At 37.0% G+C, this 7854-nt stretch overlaps 1 long non-coding RNA gene across 1 annotated transcript; it reads right to left on the bottom strand.

Moving 5' to 3' along the window:
* Positions 1 to 2437: 2437 nt before the first annotated feature.
* Positions 2438 to 3160, bottom strand: LOC127095033 (uncharacterized). Its single transcript, XR_007792660.1, has 2 exons — positions 2938 to 3160; positions 2438 to 2818 (listed from the first exon to the last, which is right to left on the bottom strand). It is a non-coding gene; the product is annotated as an uncharacterized LOC127095033 (long non-coding RNA).
* Between the last annotated feature and the right edge of the window lie 4694 nt (positions 3161 to 7854).

The following is a 7854-nucleotide window of genomic DNA, read 5'->3' as shown; positions in this document are numbered from 1 at the left end:
TGTTATGTGTACGGGTATGAGTTATTGGTGTTGAGAAATCAGAATCCCTGTCCCTACAAACTCCCAGTCTGCCAAGTGTCAGCATTCTCATAGTCATGATCATTCATATATCATGCATAAAAAAAATTCAAATCATGCATAGCCGAGATGTACTTCGTGCTCATTTTGCATTGATCCAGGTCTTGTTGTTGATCCTATACCCTTTGACCCCTAATTCCAGTTTGTATTTGGTGCCCTTAAACCAACATCCGGTTTTGGCAGTTATTTTCAATACTATTCAGGTCATATCTGAACCTGTTGTTGAGCTTTATTCCAGTGTCAGGTCATATATGAACCTGTTCTGAAGAGTTTTTCCCTTTTGTTCAATACTATTCAGGTTATATATGAACCTGTTGTTGAGCCTTATTCCAGTGTCAGGTCATATTTGAACCCGTTCTGAAGATTTTTTCTCTCTGTTTGTTCAATACTATTCAGGTCATATATGAACCTGTTGTTGAGCCTTATTCCAGTGTTAGGTCATATATGAACCTGTTCTGAAGAGTCTTTGTCTATGATTGTTTCAGTGTTGTCAGGTCATATACGAACCTGTTTTTGAACTTTCATTTCCAGTATTACCAGGTCATATCTGAACCTGCTGTCAGAACTTCTTGATATTCCCCAGCATTGTCAGGTCATATATGAACCTGTTGTTGTGTTTTATCCCAGTATTGCCAGGTCATATCTGAACCTATTGTGACATTTTCTTTCTTATTCGGGGTCTAGTAAGTCATATGTGAACTTACTACCGAAATCTCTTGTACTCTGAATGTTATTTATCAACTTTCACTTTGAGTACTCCCCAGTTGTGTCTGATTCTCCAGCTGGATTTGTCTTCCCCAACGAGTTTGTTTTTTTTACCATTTGTCTGTCTCCCTGTGGACCACCAGCATTCCCCACAGATTGGTCTGTCTAGTAGCATCTCCTGTCAAGGATCCATCATATCCCTAGCAGATAAAAATTACAAAAAAAGAATCATGCATCCATGCATATCATATCATATCACATCATGTCAAAGGGATTCAGGATCAAAATCCGGGTCTTCTTAGTATTTAACCATCTCCCACTATGATCATATGAAGAGTGCCCTCCTTCATATTCTCTAGTTGAAGACGCTTAAATAGGGGCAACTGTCATACCCCAATTTTGGTCCTGAATTTTTTCAATTTTTTCATTTTTATTTGGCACTTGGCCTAAAGTTCATTTGCATACATTCATGACCAAAGACAACCATCCATTCCCAAATCCATACTTTTTTGATAAACATTGGTCATTATCTAATTTTTTTTGATCATGGTGTTTTTTGATTATAAAATGGATTCTAATTTAAGTTATTTGACTTTTTAATTTTCTATTTTTTTTTAATTTCAAATTAAGTCTAATTTCAAATTTCAATTTAATTTTAATTGTTTTGTTTTTTACTAATGATTCAAACTTTAATTAATTTTAATTTTCAAATAAATGTTAGAATTGATATCAAATTAATTTTAACAAATTATAGATTAATTTGATTTCAATTGGTTTCAATTTGTTTTTTTATTTTAAATTGACATTTAGATGAGTCTTGGATTATTTCTAAAATCCATATCCATTTTTTTTAACCAAATATCCACTTATCCATTAACCCTTTTAACAACCATGACCATCAAAATTTCCTAAAATTAACCATGCCATACCTATCCCAAATCATTCAAGAAAACAACCATTACAACAATTCCCTATCCATGATTCCAATTGATCTAAAATGTAAACCAATGGCCATGTAACTCACATTTTCAATTACATAAACCACAAATTCATTTCATTCAAACCAAGTCTGTTACAACCATTTTTTATGTAAATGTCATAAGTTTCCGACACTAGATAATAATTGCATTTACCAATTTCATTCCAATTCCAAAATACATTTGTGCTCAAAGCTCCATAAGAATTCCAAAACAGTTCTGCCATCCAATGTACTTCGTAGCCGCATCCAAGCCGAAATTCCTAAGCTAACCAATAACCTTCAGACTTTCTATTCATTCCTGAAGCAAATATGTCCAAAATTCTGCAGTAATTAACCAATTATGCATCACACCTACAAGTGCAAACCAAAGGATCCTGCACAAACATCAACGGTCAATAACCTGTATCAGTCCCAGGCATATTCACATTAATCCAAGCTGCAGCAGCCAACAAATAACAAGACATCAAGTAATCCCATCCTAAATTTATAACAACTCCAAAACAGTTCTCCAATAAGCTATGACGGCGACGCCTTTCTTTCCATAACAGGAATTGGTTAGAAATACAATGTTCGTTTCAATTCTGTTTTTTTCACTTCACATTAGCTAATCTAACATATTTCCATCAGTTTCAATTAAAAGCATTATAATCCATTGAACTAACAACATTCAACATCTAACAGAATTAACAATATTCATAACAACACTAACTGCACAAAGGAATAATTCACTATCTAACAGCATTTTCTAAATCACTTCACTAATAGAACTTTAGTAAAAACCAACATCTAACCGAATTTCCAAATTTCAACTGAATTCAGAATAGAATCATAACAAATTCCAACCGAACTTCCAGCTGTCCAACGAATTTCAACCCAAATGATATCCACCTTTTCCAAACAGCACGATTGCCAAACCTGCATCTTCCAAGGACCTCAACACATCATTATCAAGTCCAAATAGCAGCTTTTGTCCCGACAACACGGTTACCGCTGCCAATGAAGAGATTCAAGATTTGTCATTCGGGTTTGTTCTCTCTTGATCTTGATGGAAAGATCCTGAACAAGCATTGTGATGTAACCGAACATGTTGCATCATCGTGCCGAAACAGAAGCATAGACCAAGTTAAGCCTTGTAGCACCAGGTTTTGGAGCTCTTACCAATTCGTGCCGCTTACCGCAGAGTATATCTTATCCGTGTCAACCGTGATGGGATGTAGACTTGTTGCTGCAACATTAAAGCCAACATTCCCTACAAGGTTCATAACAGAACAACCTGGTGGCAATAGCTCATATCAGTTTCACAGCAAACACATTAGCAACAACACATTCAACCGGCAACACCTACTAACCTGCAGAGATTAATAAGCATAACAGTAAGAATAATTCCTCATAGTTGAACAAAATTTCCAATTAATAAGAAATTCTGCACTAACAGTTAAATAAGACAATGTAATGAGACTTAACATTAACATTAGCTTATAACGGAATTGATTTTCATTCTTGATAGCTAACACTTCTTCACATCTAGAGGTTCATGACAGTAGCAATAGTTGAGCTTTGCAAATAATGAAGTTTTTTCTTTTCACCAAAATTCACTGCAGTAACACAGGTAACTAGTCAAAACTGTAGAAATTACAAAAAAATCCCAAATTGGCATTAAGATAAAAACAAAGAAGAAAGCGCATGCTCAGATTACCTGTTCCTAATCCAAACATCAAGTAGGGCAACCGAGACCTGACAACCCAAAAGAGATTTTGCAGGATGCTCTTTTGGACTCCAGAGACCAAATCCCAAACCCTAATTTACAGAAGATAAATAGGAGAAGGAAGGAATTAGGAAAGGAGGCTAAAAAAATTGGGAGAGGCGGAACAGCGAAAAAGTTTCAAAAGCGAAAACCCTAATCACGAAATCAAAGCAAAAATCAGTGTTGGAGGAGACGAAGGGAGAGGATTGAATAGTTACCTGAACCGTCGAATCACCGCCAAAGGTGAGCACCAGTTTGTTTTTCCTCTAAATCTCCGTTATGTTGCGTCTTTGGGTTAGAGGTCGTGAGAAGTGGGAGAGATTGAGGAAGGCGAGTTCGTTGAGAGTGATTTAAGTGAGGTTGAGAGCGATTGAGCGAGCTTTGCTGAGAGTGATTGAGAGGGATTCGTGAGATTGAGGAAGGCGAGTTTTGTTGAGAGTGTGAGAGAGAAGTGAGGTTGAGGGCGATCTGTTACACTATTCCCATTGTTTTTTCTTTTAATTTATTTTAAACAGAATAAACCATTAAAAACACGTTTAAAATTCCTAGTCTTAGTTAATAATTGTTTTTTATATTTTCAACTTATACCCCATTGAAAAACCCAACAGCCAAGCGGCTGGGTTTAATTATGGTAGTCCAACAGATTTCTTTTTTATTAGTTTTTATTTTAATCCTAATTTTTAATCTATCTTGATTTATATATCCAAGTTGTTTTTGTAAATAATAACTAGTCATGAATGGCCTAGTGGAGAGAGGGTAGTTTCTAGGTCTTTAGTGGGGTGGGTTCAATACCCACATATGTAGCATTTTATTTCTTTTAGCATTTTATTTCTTTTAGCATTTTATTTCTTTTAGCATTTTTTAGCATTTTATTTCTTTTAGCATTTCTTTTTTATGTTTATGTTTTTATTATACTCATAGTTTCATTATTGTTTAATAACACCGATTTGCTTTCTTTGAATTTCATCATCCATTCAAGACCATTTTAAACTATTAAAATCACACTTTTCTCGATTCAATATCGAGCCCATTTTCATACCCTTGTAAGTCGATTGCTTTTAAGCATCGCCATCAACCTCACATAGCTTACTCTTGGACTTTCTTACAATGAGCCGGTTCTCTTGCACTTACACTCATACTTTGCATTATTTGTTGTTTGGGCCCGATTTAGTTATTTCATGATTTTGAATCCCCATTTGACAAAATGTACCCCACTCCCCCGATGTGTAATAATCTTGTTACTATTTCATTTCGTTATTTGTTTGACTGTTTAGTTAGATACTAACACAAGAGTAAAATCAACAATTTCAAAAAATACAAAAATATGACTCGATCCAACGTCGAGTATTTTCTCAATGAACAAATCAATTCGTTTCTCCCTCCTATTCTATTCCATTTCTTTCAAACTTTCACCAAACGCTTGATTCAACGTCAAGCCACTTTTTCTAATAAAAACTCAAAAAATATTAATTCATATTCAAAACCTCTTTCAATAAAGATGGAAATGGAATGTGGTGTATACCACGCACTCCTGAGACTAGGATTCGATATGTATATCTCGTCAATCCTAGCTCTCGCCATCATCCAAATTCATCCACTTTGTTCTCTCTCAAACACTTATCCAAATTTCTCTTAAACGTCCATCAATACTTGATCTAGGTCAAGTCATTTTCACAACAAAACTCAAAATACCTAATTCTTATTTAAACACTTTCTCAATAAAGGTGGAAATGGAACATGGTGTATACCATGCACTCCTGAGGTTAAGATTCGAGACGTATGCCTCGCCAATCTTAACTCTCACCATCGCCTAAAATTGTCAATATGGTTTCTTCAAACCCTTTCTCAATCAAATTCCAAAATACTTAATTCCTATCTTAACCTCTTTCAATAAAGATGGAAATGGAACATGGTGTATACCATGCACTCCTGAGGCTAGGATTCGAGATGTATATCTCGCTCATCCAAGTTCTCGCCATCACTCAAAATACATCCAACCGATCAAACTCTTTTCTCGTCGCTGTGCGACTAATCAAAAACCTTTTTCATAAACGAAAGGTATCTTGTCTTAAGTGATATAAAACAATGTTTCGGCCACGATTGTTGAGTAGAGATAAATGACGCTTTTCCGAATGTAGATTTATAAATCCGTTCGATGTGTGATATGCGTCCACTCCTCATCTGTTTTGGGTAAAACAATGTTTTCGTCGATTAATACAATATAGCTTTCGCTAAAATCGACCAACAAACAAACATTTTTCTACCCAGAACTACGTAAGCCTTGATTTCTCTTTTGAGATACGTAGGAGCAGGATTTTTAAATCTTGTCAGGCCCACTAATAAAAAAAACTTAGGTTTAGTCCTTCGTCAAAAATCCAAAAACATTCTCTTCTCATCCTTTCTTTCTTTCCCACCTAATAATTCGAAAAGCCTAACATTTCAAACTAACATTAATGCGCACAACTAACCTAATGGTTCCCGTTGAGTACAACGGACGTGAGGGGTGCTAATACCTTCCCCTTGCGTAATTGACTCCCGAACTCGGATATTGGTTGCGATGACCATATCTTATCCTTTCTTTTTGTCTAGGGTTTTATCGATATTTCCCCTTTCCTTTTTAGGAATAAATAAAGTTCGGTGACGACTCTGTTCAGTCCATCATTGCGAGCGTGCGATCGTGCTTCGCTTTGAAGTCGTATCCCCATTTTTTCGAGGTGCGACAGATGGCGACTCTGCTGGGGAGACAGTCCTTAAGCGAGTCAAGCCTAGTTAGGACGTTTGTGTGCCTTTGTTTGTTTAGTTGTGTGGCTTTTCTTTATTGTTTTATTATCTTTATTGTTATATTGTTATATTTGTTGTATATTGGTTCCAATGTGTTGGGTACTTGGATTTTGATTGCTAACCATGTGGGAAAGACTCTACACCCGAGTCTAAACTGAAAAAACATAAGATAGGACGATGGTTGAGTAGTACGGACTCCCAAGGTGAATACTTCGTAAGGGTCGGTACGAGAACCTCACTTAGAGTAGATTCTTTTGCAAATATTGTCGCCCGAGGTGTATACCACGTAAGCATCGATGTTTCAAAGGGGTCCATGACTCTAAGGACCTTTTAGAACATTAAACCTTTGGCCAACTAGAAATGATGGTTGCGTAGTATGGATTTCCGAGGTGAATACTTCGTAAGGATCGATACGAGAACCTTGCTCAAAATAGATTCCCTAGATGGAGTTGATGACCGGAAAGTATTTTCCGTAAGCGTCAAACAGTCTTTTGAATCCATGACTCTGAGTACCCTGTCTAGAACCCAGTCGATGGTTGCGTAGTACGGACTCCCGAGGTGAATACTTCGTAAGGGTCGGTACGAGAACCTCACCCAGAATAGATTCCCTTGATGGAGTTGACGACCGAAAAGTATTTCCCGTAAGCGTCAAACATTCTTGTGAATCAATGACTCTGGGGATCCTTTGTAATAAAGCCCTAGATCATACCCGGTGAGAACCCCTGTTTTGGAAAGCAATCAAATTTATCCATACCTCGGACCTTTGAACCTATAAAAAAAAAACAAAAAAAATATTGCATCCATCCATTCATTGCATATGCATAAAAAGCAAAACTCTTAGTTGTTTCGCATTATTTCAGGAATCCAAGACTTGTTAGCAAGATGAATCCTGAGAGAAGAGGCACTTTTCAGTTCAAATATAAGAACGTGGACCTTACCAGCCTACAGAAGTTGAGTGTCAAAGTAACACCCCTCAAACTCAACAGCTTTGTACAAAACTATGGAAGAATTCTGGACATCCTAAATGAGAAGATGGACATGATGACCGCAGTGACTATTGCTCAGTTCTATGATCCACCTCTACGTTGTTTCACGTTTTCTGACTTCCAGTTGGCTCCTACCTTGGAGGAGGTTGAGAGGATCATAGGCCGGAACTTGAGGGACCATAACCCATTTCCTAAGCTCGATGAAGATATTCCCCCCAAGAGGATAGCTTCAGCTTTGGGTCTGAAAGTTTCCGAAGTCGTGGACAATTGGGATGTGAAAGGACCTTTCAGTGGTTTTTCTAGGAAGTTCTTGGAGGATCAGGCCAAGAAGATGGAAAAAGAAGGGAATTGGGAAGCCTTTTATGCTGTGTTAGCCGTGTTGGTATATGGGATAGTTCTCTTCCCAAATATTGACCATTTTGTGGACCACCTGGCTGTGAGGATTTTCCTCTCTGGTAACTCTGTATCGTTCCTCTTGGCAGATCTCTACTACACTCTCCATGATCGTCATGAGAAGAAGGGAGGAATCATCTTATGTTGTGCGCAGTTGTTGCATGCCTGGTTCATATCCCATATGCCCG

The sequence above is a fragment of the Lathyrus oleraceus genome, chromosome 6 (genome assembly GCF_024323335.1).
Source record: "Lathyrus oleraceus cultivar Zhongwan6 chromosome 6, CAAS_Psat_ZW6_1.0, whole genome shotgun sequence".
Lineage (NCBI taxonomy): Eukaryota > Viridiplantae > Streptophyta > Magnoliopsida > Fabales > Fabaceae > Lathyrus > Lathyrus oleraceus.
This window is presented reverse-complemented; position numbering and strand designations above follow the sequence as displayed.